Here is a 21529-nt window from a genome sequence, read left to right on the forward strand (position 1 = left end):
GGCTGGTAGTGATCTCTTCCATGTTAGAAGAGAACAGTACCAGCATGTTTCTTCATGCAAGCCTGAGGAACTTCAAACCCTGTGTCTCTGTCCATGCTCAGGTTTCACTGCTGAGGTACAACAGGTTTTTCAAACAAAAGAAATTTTCTGAATTGTGAACATCTCAGCAGTTTCCCATCTGCTCCCAGCTATCATCTGGCCCCTTCACAAGCCAAGCTGTAGATCTGCAGCAACAGACCCATTCCCTCCTCCCTGAGCAGAGCTTTTTGTCCCTCTCAAAGGTATCAGCATCCCCGACAGAAAAAAAAATAAAAAAACCACATTACAGTCCCTTCAGCACTTTCTCACAGCACCAGAACTACCAAGGATTCAGTTATGGGATCCTCCTCAGAGTTTTGAGGTGGTTGTTTCAGGGTGCACCATTACCAGGTGCGTACAGACTTCATTTCTCCCCAGTTCAACACAAACAGCCTTCAGGCAAATTCACTCTCAAATGCCTCCTTTCTCTGCCTTTATATCACTTATCAGTTACTGATGTTCCAGGTGCTTCCCTTTGCATAATGCTGAACATCCCTTCCCTCCCTCCATCACCTGCCTCCCTCCCTCAGCAGCCAGTGAGCCATGCAGGAGTTCCCTAAACTGTTCTGTTTGCTGCTGGTTTGGGGCTTCCCAGTACATCTGCTCATTTTTGCTCAGACTGCAGTGATATTAACTGCATTGCAGACACAAATACTTTGCTCAGGTTCCTTAATTAGCTTCATCTTATTTTAGTTTGAAAAAAAAACACGTTCTCTTTTTATTACACAAACTATTTCTTCTCTCTCAACCACTTGTGGTGCCCCAGCCAGTTTGCTTCCAAACCAGAGGGCTAAATTTAATCCCCCACTCCCCATTCAGCTTTCTCCATTTACAGTATTTTTTTGGTAATGCTTTTTTTTCCCCTTTCTTTTCTTTTCTGGGTTGGGTGTATGGGGTTTTTTTTTTTTCCTTCTTTCCAAGAGGCTGGGCTTCCTTTTCTGTCCATAAGCCCTCCTATTTCCCCCTGCCCCCTGGATGCCTGCCTACCTTTACTCTAAAATCCAGAGGAGGATCCAATACACTTAGTTTGCCAGCTCTTCAAGAGGTATCTAAGGAGGCTGACAGGAGTTTGATGGTCTCTTTTGCAGCCAGTGGCAGCTAATGTGGTCTGAAACCCTCTCTCTCTTTTTTGCCATTCACACACAGTACTTACTCTTCAAGCCTGCTGCTGCTGCCACTGCCTGAAAGGACCTGAAATACCACACAGGGAATTTTGATTTCTTCTGGGGAACCGGGGAAGAAAAAAAAAAAAAGGCAGGAAAGCTCATCCGGAGATTGTGAAGAAGACATACAGGAACAGCAAGAAGTGGCAAGCTCTTTCCTTCTTGAACACCAAAAAAGACCTCATTTCTCTGCCAGGTGTATGGGACTTAGATTTTGGAAGCACTGCACTGAACTGTTAAAGGTAACGTATCGTACTTTCCTCCCTGCTCTCTTTGGTGTCTTTTCCTTAACTTTCCTAAGTGCTCTAGAGAAGCAGGCTCTCAGTCAGGGGATTGGTCGTTTCCCTGGTGAGCAACTAGCAGAGAAATGTGAAAAAAGTTGGAAAACAATTGAGCCTGAGCTTCTTCACAGTTTCCCTCTTGCAAGCAGCGCTGCTGTGAGAGAGGAGCCTGTGCCTGGAGTGTGCCCTGGCGTGATGGTCCTCACCAGCATCCCACCCCTTACAGGGAACAAACTACAGCCAGAGGCAACAGCTGTGTGTCAAGTTTGCTGGTTGGCTTGGGGAAGGGAGGGAAAGCAAAGATGGCTTAAGTGGTCCCATAGCCAAAACCACGAGGCAGGAGAGCAGAGACAGGTTATCCCTGTTCTCCCTCCCAAACAGACCCTCCAACCCATCGGTGTTTCTTTGTGATGGATTTCAGCTGCCACTGGGGCTCGGGGGATGTGTCTGATCCTGCTCCTGAGCTCTGGGGATGGAAGCTGCCGGCACACTGATTTGTTGAGAGCATCCTGACCAGTGCTGGGGTTTCTCGTGGTCGCAGCTTTGATCGGTGTCATTGCTCTGCCACGGGGCAGGCAAAGGGCGACCCCTGAGCTGGAGGGGTGTGAAGCTCTGTAGGGGCTGACAAGTTCGGGAAGAGAATGAAAAGATCCAGGATGCCGAAGGGTTTTACAATGCTCTCCTTGCATGAAGATGTCAGGGATCAGCGGCTGGCAGAGTCCCCTGGGTTATTTCCAGTGAATTGCTCCAGGCATTCCTCAGTACCTGCCTGCTTCCCGAATCCATTTGCAGATGAAGCATATTTTTAGCAGTAGTTTTCAGGGAGCTGAGCTCTTCTCCAGAAACAGACAAAGCAAAAACAACTTTATTTTTCAGAATCTCTGTCAGAAATTTCTTTCTTCTGATTAATTTACTTCTTTTCAAGACTTTTCATTTAAACCTTGCGTTCAGTATCCCTCTGCACACAGCAGAAAGTGTATGTTTTAACCTTTCCCTTTTGAGTGGTTTAGCCAAAAAATGTCAGTTTGAAAAGCTTTCCTTGCTGTCTAAAATAGCTTTGCCAGATGTGGAAAGGGGGAAACATCCCACAACGAAGTAGCTGGGAGAGAGGAATTTCTCAGCATTCCTCACTGCTTTGGCTTTCAGCTATAAGCTCCCGGTAAAGGATGTTGGCTGGGCAGAGGGGCCAGTGGTTTGGGGACCAGGTTTGGTGGGTTTTCAGATTCTGCAAAGGCACTTTTGGAAGTTGAACTCTTTCTTTCTTTGCTTTGGTTGTTTGACGTTATATTTTCCTGCTGGCTTCAAGAGACTGTTTCTGCCTGACAGGTCAAAGGGGAGATGTCGCCCCTTTCTGAGATGTTTTGAGTTGCTGTCAGAGTGCAGGAAGGGGAGGCATCACCTCCCACCATGACTGGATGGGGCAGAGGCTGAGCTCTTTCTGCAGCCTGAGCAGTCTTTGGGGAGAAGCTCCATCTGTTCCACTTGAACTGCTGTTTAATGTTTCCTATAATCACCTCTGTGTACAGTAGCAGGGTTTAACAGCAGCACAAGGGCTGGAGGATGGATGGGCAAAGACAGACGACAAGATAGGAAATTGAGGGTGTGAAAGAGATGCAGGGAAAAACTTATTAAGGGAAACTAGATATTAAACAAAAATCAGCAAACAGCAGCTCATCAACATAAAATACTCCCCAATTAGTGAAGAACATTAAGGGGTTTTTAGAGGAGAAGAGAATAGATGATATCACTTAAAAGATAGAAACGAATGAATGAATCTGTAAACGAAAAAGAACCCAGATTGCTGTTCAGTGCTCTGCTATCACTCAGAGATGTGCATAATGATTAGGAACCCTGGAACTCCAAAATCCACTCCATTATTGGTCTTTTCTCTCCTCTTTCCTCTCTGGGGCAGATCCTCTGCAAACGTAAGTTGCACAGACTGAGTGACTTCATTGCCTTCCCATGCTGACTTACATCCAGCGGGAACGTGGGGGCTGGTGGAGGGCCAACTGGTCTCATTTTAAAAATCAACGGGACCTTTCTTAGCTGCCTGAGGCATCTTTTCCACCAGCACCCGCCTCCGTCTCCTTGCTTCCCCCTTTCCCTTGCCAGTGGTGGGATGGCTGCACTACCACAAGACAACCTAACCCAAGCTGTCCTCCTCCTCCTCCTCCTCTTTCCCCCCTTGCCCAAACCCGCTGCAGCCTCCACGTGTGGAACAAGCCGGGCTGTGTGTGCCGCTCTCAGGCAGCTTCCCAGCAGCAGCAACAAAAGCCGTGTTCATAGCGGGTCTGGACCACATAGGGAGCCAGCGCGCGACGGCTGCCGAGCAGCCCAGAGCAGCCGGGGCTGTTTAGAGAGTGAAGGAGAGAGAGAGAGAGAGGGACAGCAAAGAGAGGGAGCTGTTATATTTAAAAAAAAAAAAATTAAAAAAAAAATAAAAAAAAAATAAAAATACTTGAGCCGAGTGCAACAACGGAAACCTTACAGTTTACTTTTAAAAACTCAGAGCTTCCTTGTGAGCGGGCAGAACAGCCCAGCCTGTGTGCGCGGGGCAGGACTGCGGGCTCTGCTGTGTGCACAAGGGCGGTGTGTGAGCGCTGCCTCCCTCCCCTCCCTCTCAATGGGCTCACAGTATAAATCTAAAGAAGCTTTTTGTTGGCCTGATGAATAGGCAGGGGGTTTTGTCGCGCTACCCGCGCTGCCTTTTTTGAGATGCTTCACACCGAGATTTTTTTCCTCCATGTGCTTTTCATCGGACTTTCCTTTTTTAGAAAAATTTCCATGTCTCCCTTGTATGATATTCCTCCTCCCCAGTGATTGCTCCGTACAGACCAGAGAGCAGAAGGGTGGGGGAAGGATGAGAAAGACCAGAATCATTCAACTTGGGTACCCCAAGACTCTCTATGTGTTTTAGCTTTTGAGGTGTTAAGTAGCAGCCCCACACACTGCCTTGGTCTAATTTCCTTCCCCTGCTTTACAAGCCCAGCCACTGTGCAATCGGCTTCAGTGATCTCATGCTCCCGATGGCTTCAGCCCCTTGACAGAGGCAGCTAGAGCCGTGTCACCACTGCTGTGAGCAAGTGAGGATGAGGGAGGTGATATGACTCAAGCATGTTGGTCATAAGGCAAGGTCCAGAAGCCACCAGGACCCCATTCCTGCTGTATAAGCTTCACGGAAGTAGCCTAGGAGCCATTTTCCATGGCTCTGGCCGTCCCTGAGGCTGGCTGAGGGGGAAACCTTGTTGAAACCCAGGGGAAAACTGGGGAGCTGGAGGGGAGGAGAGAGTGGAGGCCACAGAAAGAGCTCTGCTGAGAGAAGGGACCAAGAGATGAAATCAGGGGAATGGGAGACCTCTGATAAGTATAATCTTCTGGGGTTTCACCTTTGTAGTTGCTCTTTATGTCAACCAAGGCATGGCAACACATGGCTCTTCTATTTATTCCACTGCAAGCCAGGGGGCACCTGATTCAGCTGAAGTAGGGAGAACTTTGGGCAACACCCATAATTAATTCAGGGGAGTAGTCCTACCTCATTGCTCAGTTGCTCCCAGGTTGTCACTGTGTCCTGATTGTGTGTAGGCTTATGATGGACAGGAGCGGTGACTTCTGTGAAAAACTTGGTTGATTTGATGTCCCAGGAGAGGCAGGTCTGGGTGGTTTGACGTGGTAGATGTGCTTGCTATGAGATTAGTGAGGCACCACATGAATCTCAAACATGAGGATAGTCCTGGTTGCCACCATGTCATCAGGGAACTGCCTAGGAGCCAGGGATCTTCTGACACACCTTAGTGTGGAGGAGCTGAACCCAGCTTTCCTCTGTGCTCAGCGATGGGTAGGGCAGATCCTGGAGGAAAGGTACTGGCTTCGACAGAGGCCACATCAGGCAACATGAGACAAAAGGGTTTCTGCTAGAGCAAACATGTCACATCACGGGGATGAAATGATCAGGAAAGGAAATTTCTTCTGGCAGGGTGGTGCTCATGTGTTAGGCCTGAGAAGAGTAAAATTGTCTATTAAGCCATGCCAAATAAACTTAGTGTGCATTAGTGGGAGAAGCAGGAGAATATGGAATGTAAATACTCATGCTTCAAGGCAGAAGATGACCACTAAATGCCTTGTGTTAAAAAGAAACTTCCTCCTCAGCCATTTATTCCCTATTTTTCAATGATGAGAACTTTGCTCTGAAGCTGCTAATATAGGTCTTGTCCAAGACAGGATACTGGTCTAAACACATCATTGGTTTCATCTGGTCTGGCAGTTTCCGTGTGCCTTTGGCTTCTTCAATGCCCTCAGTTAACACTGGGCAGAGCACTCGGACACTCTATTATTCTTTTAATTAATGACGTAGACAACCACTGAAAGACAAAAGAAATCATCTGTGATGGCTGCAGGACATACAGATTTGACTTAAGAAATTTAAATAGGAATAATTTGACAGGGGAAAAAAAATCCATAGGGGAAACTAATGGGAAATAATGAAGAAACATCTTCTGCCTGAGGTTAGATCACAGACTGGATGAGAAAGGTGTGTGAAGAAAATGCAAAGGCCAGCAGATGATAAACAGATAAAAACATTGCTGATCCCTTCCAGCTGGAGCTCCCATCCTCATTCACACCTATGCTGGGAGAGCAGACTCCGTGCTGGTGATTGAATAACCTGTAATCCACGGCAAAACCTGCTGCTCCTGCTGGGGTCCTGTATGGGGTCAGGGATAAACACCCCTGGAAATCCCCAGGCACTGCAGGCTTTGCACAGGGCAGGGACAGATTCAGTAGTTTTGCTGGCACAAATCTACTCACTTCAGAAGATTACTCTGGCTTAGCAGTCCTGTGGTAGAACAGCTATAGATCTCAGTGTAATTAACATTACATCATCTGTACCACAGATTCAAGGTTGAAATAATCATGTAGGTTACATATTGGAAATTACAGGATGGATTTCATATAAATTATTAACTGTCACTATTACTTAGCCCCAGAAAAATAGTTTCTGTGGTGTTTGGTGTATAAATAATAACCCAGTACCTCTATAGCGCTCGGCTTCAAAGTAATGCTTCGGTGCTGTACCACAACAAATACGCTCCCATTCTGTAATAACCAGTCTGCAAATGATGTCTTTTCCTCTGTTGTAAATTATACTGTGCAGTTACTACCACTGCTGCTATTGCATTCAGACTGGTAAGTAAATAATACTCTTTCTCTACCATTGTATCTGGGGTTTAAATAATACCCCGTCCTCATACAATAGTTGGCATGTAAGTGTCACCCTCATCCTGCCCAGCACTTTGGAGTGCACAGAACATCCTGCTGCTGCAGAAGAAATTGCAGCTTTCCTCTCCATAGTATTTGCCCTCTAAATATTACTCTGCTGTTTTATATAGCATTTATTGTATAAATAATACCCTACTGCCTTATAGTAATTGATATGTTGGTGATCCCCTCAGGGTGCAGGGTTCTTACTCTGCTAACACTGCCTACTACACCAGTGCTAGGTGACACAGCAGGGCTGTGCAGAGAGGGACACTGGGCTCCCAGCTCAGCCCTTCACCACTGTTATTTGGGCCTTCTCTCAAAACCAGGGTGGTCAATGGCCACAGAGCTAATGCTATCCTGCAACCATCACTGTGTGTTAGCAGGAAAACCCCATTTCTTAACCAGCAACCCCATAGGATCATGACCCTTCCTGCTGTCCTTCAAGATCATGGGCTACTTTTCCAGAGATAGGGTAAAATCCTTGACCCTCCATAATTCCCAGATTCCCTGCAGTTTGCCTCCTAAAAGAAACAACCCCTTGATCTAACTTACAGCAGAGATCACCTACTAGTCCTACTGTATGGTTTCCTGCCTGTTATAGGAGATATGCAATTATTCAGCACCACCAATAATGTTATGTTTAGCAGAGGACAGGAGGGTCTTCGTTGCTCTTGTTGTTAAGCTCTGAATCTGTCCAGCATTTTGAAATGCTTCAGACCAGCCCCAGCACACCCCTGAACCTTTGTGCAATGCTGTACCCTTTTCATGTGCAAAATCATTCCAGTATTAGCACAGCAATGGGAATATGCACCTTCCTTTGTACCTTTCAGTATTTGGGGCCATTCTGGCCATTCTTTTGCTGTATCCAGATAGGCATGTGGGTTACAGGCATGAAGAATCTCAGAGTCAACCCAGATCTTCATTTCAGTTTATCTTCAGTGCTGTGCATCCAGCTCTCACTAGTACACACAACACATCTCTGAATTGGATCACCCAGGCACCATCATCCCTCTGAGCAATACAGCACCAAGTTCAGTGTGGGCTACAAAGCCTTCCTGAGAAATCAGATAAATTCTCAGGTGAGCTGGTCTCTGCTGGATATCATGCTGCCCCTTTTCCAGCTTTTAAATCCACACAGGACACACCACTTCTGCTCCTGTTTTGGTCATTTTTAGACAATGCTACTGGCCTCTTACTTGAATATGCATATCAAACCCACATAAACCCATGTACTTTATGAATATTATGCTTAGCCTTTTCTTTCCTAGGTGCTAAGGTCCTCTGCTCCCCCTGTATCCTCCATGGCAGCTCACCTGTTCACATATTGATGGAGAAAGGGTGTTTTGATAGCTTCAGAAACATAGTCTAGCTCCAAAGACAAGAAGCTTGGGGATTTTTGTGCTTGAAATGGAAAGCACTTTCTCACACTGCAGTCTCAAAGTAATGCTGAAGTTTTACTCATGCCTCCATTATGTGTATTAGTGAAAGTGAAGATAAATACACTGATTGGCACCTTCTCTTCAACCCTAACACAGTTAATTTCCAATTTCTGCTATTCTACAACTGATTGCTCTCTGTTCTGCAACCATAAATGCAGCTGACTGCTTTTCTGTGGATCTGTATGTGGTATCTCAACCACCAGAGATGTCTTTCTCTTCTGTACTGTTGGGTATAATTAAACAATAATGTTTCTAAACTCATGGGGTATGAGGGTCATTAGGCACTCAGCTGATTGGATTAATCTCCCTTATAAAATTAGTCCTTTTCCAGAGGCTGCTTTAGGGACTGAAAGCCTGTTTTGCAGCATAGTCTCCAAAGACAGAGAGAAGAAGTTCTGCAAATTCCATTAGGTGTCTTGCTCATCCATTTGCATCTTTAAATTTTGAAATGCTGTGCAAAATTTGGCAGGCCATTGGAGTTTTACTAAAATATTTTGACATTCCCAGAAATCTCATAGCATCTCACAAGAGAGCACAAGTGAGTATCCTTTGCTACTGTGTCAAAACTTGTACTCAAAATCTTTGAAAGCTCTGTTTAGAAGCCATCTGCTAACTTTGTTAATGATTAGTGGGGCTGATTTCTCTTGCTCTCCAAAATACTTGTGACATCCTTATGGTGGGAAGGAGATTGCACTGAGTTGTGCACAGAGCAAGCACAGAGCTCACAGCCTAAGGGGAGATGTCCAACATGGCTTTTGAACATCCCTAATGCCCACAGGGGACTCAAGAGGCCCCAGATATTGGCTAGACAAGCCTGGGGTCTGCATGGACCAAGCTTTGAGGGTCAGAACAAATATCACCATAGACCCTTACCTTCCTGATATACTTCCATCAAAAATAATTGATTTTAAGTATGACTCATTCAACCATGTTTGCAGGAATGCTCATCCTAAATGTTAGACAATATTTTTGTTTTGAACATACAGCTGCCAACTAGTTTTCCTGAACATTACTCCTGTCGTGTGGTTTATTTAAATTGTGGATCAATGTCCACTAATGCTGTGATGGCTCTCCAGTTGCATGTATGGAAACTTCACAATCTGGAGACTGCTCCCTGACAGTGCCCAAATGTTATGCATGATTAGATGCAGTTCTCACACTGTGTATAAAAGCCTTACAGTGTTTTCTTTGCTATATTGTCTTAAGGAATTAGTTCTTCTCCTGTCTGAAGGCAGAGTTCTCTGTACAAGCTTGTGGTGGTCTAAACATCCTCTTGAGGGCTCTCTCTGGTGTCTTTTTGGGACTTGCAAACAGTTACCAGTCTAGACTAGGTTTTAATATGAGATCTTGGGCTTAATATTCCCAGCCTCAGAGGTAAATGGTATCTTTACTGCTGATTCCAGTGGTAACTGGATCTGGTCACCAGATAATTTACCTGCCCATCTTATTGGAAGAATGACAAGACAGGTTGGTTAAAATAGATCATAATTATTATTTACCTTTGAATTGGTCTTTTATGCCAGTAGTATATAACAAATTTTCCTTTTTTACAGTTTCCCTTGCTATCACTGCATGTTTGAGTTAAAATACCAACATAGCATGCTCCAGGATCCATTTTAAAGCCTACACCTTGTCCACTAATGCTGGACCATATTTGCAGGTTTTAAGCACTTTGCTAGGCAGTTATTTTGCCTACAAGGGGATCTGTGTTGGTGCCTTTCTGTTCCTCAAAATGTGGGCACTGTTGGTTTTAAGCTGTTCCACATATCTCTGGAAAAACAACATTTTCTGTTACCCTTACAGAACACTTCACCAAACACTGGACAACATTTTGGCATTTTTTCTTAACCACATCTCATACACAGGAATTTATTTACCTCTCAGAAAAGTTGGTATTCCCATCTAATTGCTGTTTTGGTTTCCTCCATACCTCACTTTCTCTTTTTGAAGGTATGACATATGGACTTTTCTTAGCAAACTGTAGATTCAGGCTTAGCAGAAGCAGCTCTCCAAATGTCTGTGGCTTATGTTAAGGTTAAATTTCATTCCCTTCACAGTCTACAGCTCACAGAACAATTTTATATTTCATATAAGAGCCTTGCTTTTATTCAGGATTCCCGTGGTCTCCCCAAATTCACATTTGTGCTCTCTAGGCTTGGCCAGCAGCACACTTTCTAGACTGCAAGATCTTTAAGGCAAAGACTGTTGTCTGCCTGTGCTGGGTTAATTCACTGGAGCCCTGAGATCTGAGCTGTAATGAAAGGATTATTGATATTCATTCATTGACCCTAGACTGAAACTCATTTTGAAGAGGGTAATTGTCTTCGTCTTGCTCTCTCTTTCAATGTCACATCCACACAGTTGCTCCTAAGTAATACTGTACCTAAGCCCACTCATAGAATCATGTATGTGTAGAGAGAAGGTTCTATATATACATAATATACCTTCAGGTCAACAAGTTTGGCTGTTTCAAGTGCAGTGTCTCCACTCTTTAGGGTACTTTCACCATGTGTTTGAAGGGAACAGACCTTTCAGTGTGGGCAGAGCTTTGAGAAGACACCGAGACCTCCTTTGGAAAAAAGGAAAAGGCTGTGATTGGGTTTTGGACCCAGTGATGGGTCTTACGTGATTAAAGATGTATCCTTTTACATGTGTTACCTTTTTCAGAAAGTGTTTGTATGAGGGGGAATCTTTGGACTAAGCCAAAATTGAAATCTCAAGACAGGGAAGTGAAACTCTTCTGGCAATTATTCTCTCTCCTGTGCTGAGGGGACTCATTATCTGTCCTTCTGGGTGGATGAATACATCACAAAGACAATGACACGCACCTTCATGAAGGGCCAGGGGCTGGAAAAGAACAATTTCCAAGGCATCTTTTCCATCACCTTGTTTCTTCCCTTCCAGCCTCCTGCCAGTCTCATAAAGTAGGACTTAAGGCTTTTGAGGTCTCTGATGGATTATCCTTCTCAGTGGCAGATCCAAAACAAGCTTGTTTGGCTGTTATCTTCTTTCTTGTCGTGTTTTGTTTTCTGCTGTACAATTTGGCCTGGTTCTAAAGCACCACTATAGTAGAAAAAAACAAGAGAAAGATTTATTTTCTGCCTGGAGTCACCACTGGTTCCTTCCCAAGAAGAAAAGAACAGGCTGAACCAAAGGGAGGAATTACTGTTTCAACAAAGTGACTTGACAAGTGAATAGGAGCAGTGGATGTGTGTCTGTGTACAATGGAACTGTCCCTAACAAGGAGAGCTGAGCATCCCCCAGTCTTCCCTACACGGTGAAATCCCTTTGGAAAGACTGGTGCAGGACAGGGCAGTTGACTGCACTTGGAGATACCTCTATTCCCCAAAAGGAATGGAGCAATATTAAATTAAACAGAGCACTTACAGACTGAGCCAGTCAAATTAAGTTAAACACATGCTGTGTGTCTTAGTTAAGAGGGAAGAGAGCACTGCACCTCAGAATGGTCTCCTGGTACATGAACAAAAAAAGGAAGGAACTGTACAGGGATACAGAAGATGCTCAGAGGGCTGGAGCTCCTCTCCTATGGGGACTGCCTGAGAGTTGGGATGTTTAGCCTGGAGAAGAGAAGGCTCCAGAGAGACCTTTGAGCACCTTCCAGTACCTGAAGGGGCTACAAGAGAGCTGGATAGAGAGTTTGGACAAGGGCTTGGAGTGGTGGGACAAGGGGGAATTGTCTTAGCCTGAAAGAGAGCAAGTTTAAATTAGATTTTAGGAAGAAACTCTTTCCTGTAAAGGTGTTGAGACATCAGTACATGTTGTCCAGAGAAGCTGTGGATACCCCAGTGCTGGAAGTGTTCAAGGCCAGGGTGGATGGGCCTTGAGCAACCTGGTCTAGTGGGAGGTGTCCCTGTCCACGGCAGTGGGGTTGTCACTAAATGATCTTTAATGTCTCTTCCAACCCAAACCATTTTATGATTCTATGACTACCAGGTGCCATGAGATGGCAATGGCTGGGGGAGTGATTGAGGATGAATATAATGAGAAAACATGAAAAAAGAGATTATCTGGTGAGATTTTAACGGGCCTTAGACCATCCAAACACTTACAGGAAAGTCCCTGGTTTGCACAGCCAGACAGCAGCCATGGACCACTGCCCCTGCTCAGCACCCACTGACTGCTTGGCTCAGTCCCTGAAGGGAAAGCATTATCCACATAATCTTTCACCACTGCTAAAACTGTCAAGAGCGGGACAAAGTGGTCTGGGAGAGCCGGTCAAGGAGGAAATGAGAGGAGACAGTGAACCATTCTCCTGCTGTCATGCATGAGGCAGTTTCACAGGGTGCAATGCCCAGCCATTGATTAAGTTTTCCTAGAACCAGAGATGGGAGTGAAAAGCTGCTTCTCTTCCTTAATCCTTCCTGTACCATTCAGGCTCCTAGAGAAGTACAAGCTGGCATGGCTGTTTTGTGCTCGATTTAGTTGTCAGAGGTTTGCTGGCAGAGGAAATGGAGAAGTAGGAGAGTCTTGCTCAACACAGCCAAGGCAGCAAAACCCTCATTTATAGTCTGAATGTGAAGCTTGTGGTCTCTTTATACTGTGTGCCCTCTCCATAAAGTGGAAGGCAAAGTGAGCCCAGTGCCCCCAGAACTGAGGTTCATCATATCAGTACCAGACAGCAGACAATTTTGATTAAAACCCAGTCCAATGTTTTGGTTAAGACTCTTCTTCTGGCACCAGAGTCCATGAGATCCTTCAGCAGCAGTGGCAAAACCCACTTGCATTGTGGTCGGGGATTCACATTGCTGCCAGAAAAAATATCTGGAGTCCTAGTGAGTAGAGGCTGAGAGGAAAAGCTCTTTTTCTCCTAGGAGACTCCCTCTGCTTGCCTTGCACAAAGAGTGTGTGTGAAGGTTTGATATGCATGTGCCTTTCTAAAGAGCCACAAATACTTTGAGTATCTGTGTAGATAAAGTAATGTGTAAGCAAGTAATCCCTTGCTTCTACACTGAAAACGCCAATGATCTGCACAGTAGGAAAAGATGCTTCTCCATCTTCTGGAGGAAGTAAAAAGTATGTCAAGAAATTGGTAGACTCCAAATCTTGCAGATCGTTTATGACAACTGGCAACAGTCACTTGGACCACTGGCACTACTGCCTGAATAGCACGTGGCAGGATGGCTCCCCTCTTTCCAGCCAGTAACCAGAAAAACCCAGGCCCTCTCTCATGCCATTTGCCCTTTTGTCTTCCAGGTCATCCCAAAGGGAGGATCAGTTTGAGATTCCACCTTCCTAGCAAAACTAAACTGTTCATGTCTTGAATTTATGAGACAGGAAATCTACTTGGGAGGAAAGCTGGGGCTGAAACAGCCCCATTTAAGTAAATCTAAGCACAGTGTTTACACAATGTCTGGAATTAATGCAGAGAAAACTTTCAGGTGCCAACTTTGGAAAGAGAAAATGGGGAGCAAAAAGAGGCAGATACTGAGACTGTGATGAAGCTGGAAGCTCTTCCTCTAGGTTGGATGAAAGGTTGCTTTTAGTACTGTCAAGCACCAGCAGTATTCTGTACTCGCTAAGGCAAAGACCAAATGGGATGTGATTGTTCACTTATCTCTTTTGTGTCGAGCTGTGACAGTATGGAGAGGTTTAATATTACCAGCTGGGTGTATTCCCAGCATGAACCGTCTCACCAAAGATGGTGATGGAGCTTGATACATGTAGCACATCAGCAGAAAGTGTCCTTAACAAGAGGTTGCTGCAGCTTTTGTATCTTATAAGAGGTGCTGATTGATGTGAAGACACTAATGTAAGCAGAGGCCATGCACAGTTTTACACAACTGATACGAGCCAGGAATGTGGCCAACCTACATGTCATTAGCCTAATCCAATGTGTGGCCATTGCAGGGGCCCTGGAGTCATACTCGTGTTCTTGTGGCTCTCACCTTGAATCTCCTGAATTTGTTGTCATTCCAAAGCAGCATGATGTTTTCCTGTCTGCCTGGAGCACAGCAAGACAAAAAATCATTGCCATTGTGAAACTGGCAGGGAGCAGCTCCATTATGTCTCTTCCAGTCCCTCCCAATGCTCTGTTAGGTGAACTTCCACATCCCATTTCTTAGGAGCACACAGGAGCATCCAAGGTGATTTGGGGTAGCTGAGTTATCGATCACGGACAGTAACTACCAAAGTCAGTGAAGACTCAGGTCTCTGTGCCTATGGATTCTACTATATCAAAATGTGGTTTCAAAGACTTTCTTGATTTCTAGAAAACCAACCTTCTGAAGGGCGGAGGTGGGTCAGAGCAGAAGGGTTGTCTGTGAATTCTTCAAGGTGTCTTCCAACCGAAACTGTTGTAAGTTTCTGTGGAATCTTCTCCCAGCATAGAGACACTGCAGAAATTTGCTTTTCTGCAGTCACATTCACACCTTGCTCTGTAGCTGCATCTTCACACCTCACATCCAGGGAGGGTCTGATTTCTCTTCTTTTGTGTTTTTGTATTTTTCCCCTTAGTGAAGGGGAGCTTCACTAAAGGCTGACAGCAGCTCCAGAAAAAAAACTGTAAAGGGTATAAGGAGACTTTATGAAGTGCATAATCACCCATCAATCTCTAAAAGTTAGATGTCTAACAGTGCTCCAGACTCCTTTGCCAGCTGACAGAAATGGCTGAACCCCTCTTTAAAGGTCCTCAGCTGAGACATCTATTTCATAAGGAGATGAATTGCTCTTTAGAAATTTCTATTTCTCTTCTTGGACTAGAGAGGATTTTGAGTGTGAGCTTCAGCCAGTCTCAAAGGCTCATTGTTCCCCTGAATTCAGAGGTTTCAGGGGCCGTTTGAGTGTGGCTCTGACTTTCCATATCGAGCAGACACTCGGAGCCGTGGCAGCCCAGGGCTTGGTGCTGATCCCACACCTTGCATGAAAGGCTCCAGCTGTCATCTGCCATAATGGGCATTTTGAAACTTCTCTGTCCATGAAGGATAGAAAAATTACTGGGGTGTGTGTTGCCAGTAGCAGATGGTTCTGATTTCCCTGGAAGAGAGTTTTGGGAGGGCTGGTTTCAGGGGCTTCTGCTGTTCTGGAGCCTGTGTGTTTAGCTTGCTGCTGAAGTCAAGGAAGATGTAATGTAAAACCAATGTAAATCAGGCGAAGATGAGAGCTGTTCTGTGGTAGATATCAAAAAAAGAGATAAATGCTTGTAAAAGTTTTTGTGTTCAGTAGGATGTTTGTTTCTGACCTCTGAGCTCAGCTGACTAACTGAACCTGAACAGGATTGTTTAGGTTTTACTAAGATTTCCTCTGGCCTCTTGCTTATTGAAAGCGTGATCATACATCCTTGAGTACTTTGGCTTTTCCTGTAGTGTGTGTGTACGACATAATTAGATAACCAGTTGAACTATAGCAGAAAGAAAAGTCATAAAGACACCAAAAAGGGTATAGCATAGCACCACCTTGAGTCTCTGTGCCAGAGGACAGAGGAGCTCTGGAGCTCATGTCATGGCTGAGGGCACACTGGTACCATCACCAGAGTGCATCAGCAGAGCTGTGTCTGACCATATTCATACCTGCAGTAGCAAGAGGTGCTTGAGGACAGGAGCCAGCTGAGGCTTGAGCTGAAACTTCACATCATTCCCAGTCTTCAACAAATGTTCCCTTTTTTGTGCCTTATGCAGTAGGAGTGCCTCAGTGCCATCACTTTACCATCTCCTGTAGCAATCCAGGCAGCCAATGCTGCAGACCTGTTAGTGTGTGGAGGACCACATCCCTCGGTGACAAGATATCTGAGCAATTTCTGCCATGTGTCTTTCTGATTGGGGAAAAAAAGGACTTTATTGGTGCAGGGATGGTTTCAGAAACAGAGTAGGAGGGAGCAGCATCCAAACTGCTCTGTACATAAAGACCTTACTCTCAGAATGGTTTGGAAGCCAGACGGAATGGAATATTTCTCCTATTTTCTTTGCAGCTGAAAAAACATGAAAAATCACAGGAGTACATTTATCGCCGTATTTCTGTTCCAAAGTTTGCATTATTTAAAAAAAAAAAGAAGAAGAAATAAAACTGGTTTTGCCCATCCCACTCACTTACCCCCCCACCACCACCACCATGCCCCCTTCCTTCCCTCCATTTCCTGGATCAGGCTAAGGCTTTTAGCAGAAAAACCCTCAGTCCTGCACAAAGGCTGGGAATACACAGAGAGATAATAAAGTGGATTTTTGTACAGATCATAGATGAACAATCTGTAGTTTTACATGGGAGAGGGGAAAATACTGTTTGACTGAAGCCTACAAGGGTATGGGATGTGCTGCCTAAACATTCATGAGAACTCTCTTGGTGTCCCTGCTGGGTGATGGTGTCTCCTCAGACCTCATCAAACCCTTGGTCTCAAGTGCTGGTGCCTGAAAATAACAGTGCTGAGAGAAGTCTGGATGGAGGTGACTGCATGTCCTAGAAAAACTAAGGTCCATTCCCTTATGGGGAATCAGCTGAGGATGGAAAACCAGTTGAAGAAAGAGAATCCAAGGCCAAATGAGTAGAACTGGGCTTAACTCTTGTTCAGGAGCCTCTTTACATCCATAATTTTAATGGAAATATTGGTTTTGGAAATTCTTTTATGCCCAGGCATATCTTCCAGGTAATAAGTGATATTTTATTAGCTGCCAGAAACAATATGTAAGTGTATTAAAGGTTTTCCAAAACCGCAAAAGAAGGAAGCTTAAAACAACCCATGTGACCCCATAGGAAAAAAAAAATAGGACAACCGTGGTACTAAGGATGATGGAAATAAATTTAATTGCAACAAAGGTGATTAACATGGTCTGGAGCAAGCAAAGGCCACAGGAGAAACTTCAGATGGGACTCAATTAAAATAGACTGAGATAGAAAATGTTTTACAGCCAGCAAACAATTTAGGGTGTGCTGCAAACAGGCTATCTGGTTATTTTCCACTGTATGGTCTGACTGTGTAGGTACTTTGTTGAACTTTCACTGTAGTGACCTTTCCTTTTCTTGCTCCCTCCACATTCTTCATCCCTTTAAAAACCTGAGGATGCAGTTGGAAGAGCAAGGGATTAAACCAGTCTGCACACAGGTACACACTTCCCTCCACACACACTTAGATTCTCAAATAAACATATTTACATGCAGCAAATTTAGGACACTGCACACAACCCAGTAGAGAAGCACAGCCTTAGGTTTAAAATAAAGAGGTAATAAACTTGGTGAAAGGGACAGTTGTTCTCTGGGGTAGGGAGCTCGTGAGCCTACCACCAGTTCCCAACCCTGTCTTTTTTGGAAAGGCAGGAGCTTTTCCTGAACCCTTCCTGGCCCAGGCTGAATTGGATAGGGCCTTGTTTTTGTCTTGGGCACTGGTTAGAGGAGGTAGGATGGCTGGAATTTTTGTGGCAGTTTAGTTGGATTCTTTTTCCTCTGGACTGCTCGGTACCCCACACAGGGACAGCCATCCTGATGCAGAGGCACAGCCATGACCTGGTGTAACTTCTCCTGCCTCCTCCTCTCTTCTCACCACAAAAGCTGCCTGCTCCAGTTGCTCTCCCTGAAAGTGCAAATGGAGTTTTGCAGGAAAGCAATCTGCAGGGATGGAAGGTGTTTCTGTAACACGGACCTTGCAGAAAGCATGATCGTTGCTGCTTGTGTGTAGGGCTCTGTGCTGCAAGAATTAGTCCCTCACAGTGCTCCCTGCTAGAGCTTGGACAAACCTTTCTTAGTGATCATCCTAGGAAGAGCTCCACTGAAGTGTGTCCAGAACAACTTCTCTTCAAGGTGACTTTTTCTGCTAGAAGATAAGGAGCCTGCAACTGAATTGGAGTTTGCCAGCAATGACCTGGTGGCTCCTGTGAGTTCTGGAGCTCACCTTTTTCTAGTAGCCAGAATACCTCAATGTTTTACAAAAAAGTAGTCAAATGGGTTTATCTCCAGAGGCCTGTGTTATTTATGGCATATGGGTACTGGCTGTGTCCTCAGTGTGTTTCTCAGGTCCACCTCTCCCCTTAGCCATTCAGTTACAGCTGGGACCCAGTCAGTAAGATGCTGAGCAGGGGACATTCCTGACACTGCTTAGCCTGCTCCAGGCTTTACTCTGCCTTTACTCATGCAGCTCAGGTAGTTACTTATTACTGAGAACATTTCCTCTGTGCTAAGTCCCATCTCAGTGAGCACACACTGATACTCTCAAGTGCTGAACTGTACCTTCCTGCTCCCTGGACACAGCTGTCTTAGCCTGAGCCCACACCTCTGTCAAGGCAGCATCCATACTTGAGCTAGTCACTCTCCTCTGCTCTGACAGTCAACAGAGAGGAATCATCAGTTTTAAGGCATATCATCTCTGCTGTATAATCTGTTTAGATGCTGCTTTAAAATGAGAGGAACAACTTCCCCAGTTCCCTTGTCTAGACAGACCAGGTCTCCATCTTCTGGGCTATCCACATCTGCTCCCTCTTTACTTACTTGCTTCCAGAACTGCTCCTTCAAGCAGCTGTTTGCTCATTAACATGTGCTTGGACATCCCACTAGAGACAACACAGAGTAGAAGTATTGCAGCATGGAATCACTGCTATAACAACAGGACATTAATCAAAGGCATTCCCAGCATAGCAAATCCCGACCAGAGCTGCATGCAGACTCAGCGTTGGATCTCTTTGGCATGCTTAAGGAGAATGAAAAATGAAGATCAACATTGCAAACAGCACCCTGAGGAGTAGGTTGGGTTTCTAACTGGCAGGGACTCAACACTTTCGCAGAATACACCCAAAACATTGTTATTGTGATTTGTTTAACCACTGCTCACAAGGAAAATCCATTTTCTCTGGGCTTCTGTGGAATAAGAGGAGGTTAGGTTTTTTTCTCCATAGCTCAACAAACTGCAAAGATACTGCTGGTCCCAGCTGTTACCATGAGTCTGTTTTTCCCTGTGAACAAAGCTTGAATTAGACTAGGAGTACATGAGCTTGTCTTAGCCTTTGGGACAAAATGAATTTCTTCTCTTTAGAGCATTTTGTTCTGTGATGTCTAACTGATGGACAGATGAACCTGCTCTCCTCCTACCCACTGCCAATGCACAGAGAAATAACAAACGTGTGGGACTCAGAACAGTACCAATTTGCTGTAGGCACGGACCCTAAAAGTTTTTTCAGCCAGCCAACTCCCTTTATATTTAAATACCTCTGTTTCCCTGCTCTAGGATGTTTCTATTCAGGTCTAAAGCTGCCTGCCTCTCTTGACTGAGCTTATCTCATGACATTCAGGGCTATTCAGCTTACTTGGATTCTGGTAAAATGAAAGTTGGATGAAAGGTACCTGATCTAAGGAGCCTGGAGAAGTAAGAGCTTTTATTTAATGCTCAAGCATGTATCACGATTAAAGAATTAGTTACTAATGGCTAGAAGAGTGTCCTCTCTCTGAATCCATTCTGCTTCCAGGACTCACATAATCTTTACTTTCGTATTTCTCCTTTTATCCAGAGGATACAAGTGCAGGATATACACTGGAATGGCAGCTATGGCATGGTGCAAGTAGATATAATCTGAGCCCAGCCTACAACCTCATTCCAGGGAAACAGTCCCTAGCCAGTGTTAGGCTGGTCCTTAGTGAAAGCAGGGACCTATTCTAGGAGGGATCTGGATGCACAGTTGTTTGTTCTGCAGTAAACATTCCTTGAACTAAACAAGGATATGCTTCTGAGAGTGGACTTCAGTTTCCCCATGAATCTTAAAGATTTGCCAAATCTTAGAAGCTTTATCTGTTTCAAGTTTTCTGCTTTGCCTCAAGTATTAGTAGCTGGTCTGTGAGCTGGACCTGTTCCCCAAAATACAGGTTGAGCCAATCTCCTTCTCCTTAGGTCCTTGCTAGTGGATATTTCTGCACCATCTTTTTCTGATATCCTCATGTCAGCCCAGAGGTGTGCACTAATGCACAGAGAGGAATTCCTGTTCGGTTTAATGTTGGATAATGGCAGTAGCTCTCCTTAGTGACTGCTTTCTAGGACACAACATCCCATTGCAGGCATGCTCTGCATCTCCTGTATAATTTTATGTTTGATTCTATTAAAGCACAGTCTATTCAGTAACCCATTGGATCTGATACCGACCCCTGTAGATGCCCATTAGAAATATTCCCTTCAATGTCCGTGTCCCTCAGATGGATCCTGCTAGAGACCCACCAGCCTGGCTTCTGCTAAGACATTTTAGTGGATGTACAACTGACATTACACATCTTTATCATGGAACCCTGTGAAAGTCAAGCCTTATCAAAATCTAATTGCATTGTGTTGCAACCATGCAGGCAGCTTTATCAGACAAGCTTAGAATCGTGCCAAATAATAAAATCAAGTTCGGAAGCACCTATTTTATATACAGGTATCTAAACTAAGATTAATATTACGCCTATTCTTCAGTGCTTAACAAATTGAAGTCTGTATTACGTTTTCCATTATTTTGCCTGGAATTTTATGTCAATCAAACCAGCATGTGTCTATGAGGCTCATTGCTGTGTATCTTGGCTGACTACTGGCACAGTGCTTCAGTATTCGGGACCTGCCCCAGTGCTCCAGCGCAGATTACAAATGAGCATCAGTGGGCCAGAAACTTACTCAGCCAGCTCTTCAAGGACTCTTGGGTATGGCTGTTTAACCAAACTGATTTCAGACTGTTTATCCATAACAGATGGTGTTTCCAGTTCTCCTCGATTACTGAGGAGCAGAAGGCACCTCATTGCCCCCCACAGCCCATCCTATGGGCATATCCCCTGCCACTGCCCCAGTACTGACTGCCAAGCACTCTGACCTCCTCTGCAGCAGGGCAGTTGGTTTGGTAGTGGCCATCATTAGCCATCATTAGAGGGAAATGGTGGAGTCAACTGTCATGCTGCACAAGGGGTTCATAATACATTGTCTAGGCAGATATCATTCCTAACCAAAGAGACACCCAAACATATTGCACAAGGTCCCCCTGAGGTTAGCACTTACCTGAAATTTTATTCCCATGTCCAGCAGAAACTGGGATATGTCCATTTGGTCTTGTTTAGCCCTACAGCTGCAAACTGAAGTCTGCACACTTCTCTGCCAATGTGTTCCATCCCTGTTCTCTCCTATTTTCTGCCAGTATAGCTGTCTCTATTCACTGAAGATAAAGTTTTGTGATATGTCAGGTTGAAATGAATGAGTGCATGGAGTTCAATTTTTTTCATAAGAGAAATGTTAATGCTGGACTGTACAGGATGGGGGGTTTTTTTGGCCTTTTCTTGTGCCAGTGAGTATATTTAATGATCTACAAGGTCAATAGGTTTATACTCAGAATGTTCCCTGTCAACCGAAGTCAGCTGGATTCTTTCTAGATCA

The 21529-nt window shown here is 44.8% G+C and overlaps 1 protein-coding gene across 1 annotated transcript in view; it reads left to right on the plus strand.

Moving 5' to 3' along the window:
- Positions 1-1460: 1460 nt before the first annotated feature.
- Positions 1461-21529, plus strand: part of ACAN (aggrecan) — a 46564-nt gene continuing 26495 nt past the window's right edge. The window contains exon 1 of the mRNA XM_032700619.1: positions 1461-1483. The gene's annotated coding sequence lies outside the window, so the exon portion shown is untranslated. The remainder of the gene's footprint in view (positions 1484-21529) is intronic.

The sequence above is a fragment of the Chiroxiphia lanceolata genome, chromosome 12 (genome assembly GCF_009829145.1).
Source record: "Chiroxiphia lanceolata isolate bChiLan1 chromosome 12, bChiLan1.pri, whole genome shotgun sequence".
NCBI classification, from domain to species: domain Eukaryota; kingdom Metazoa; phylum Chordata; class Aves; order Passeriformes; family Pipridae; genus Chiroxiphia; species Chiroxiphia lanceolata.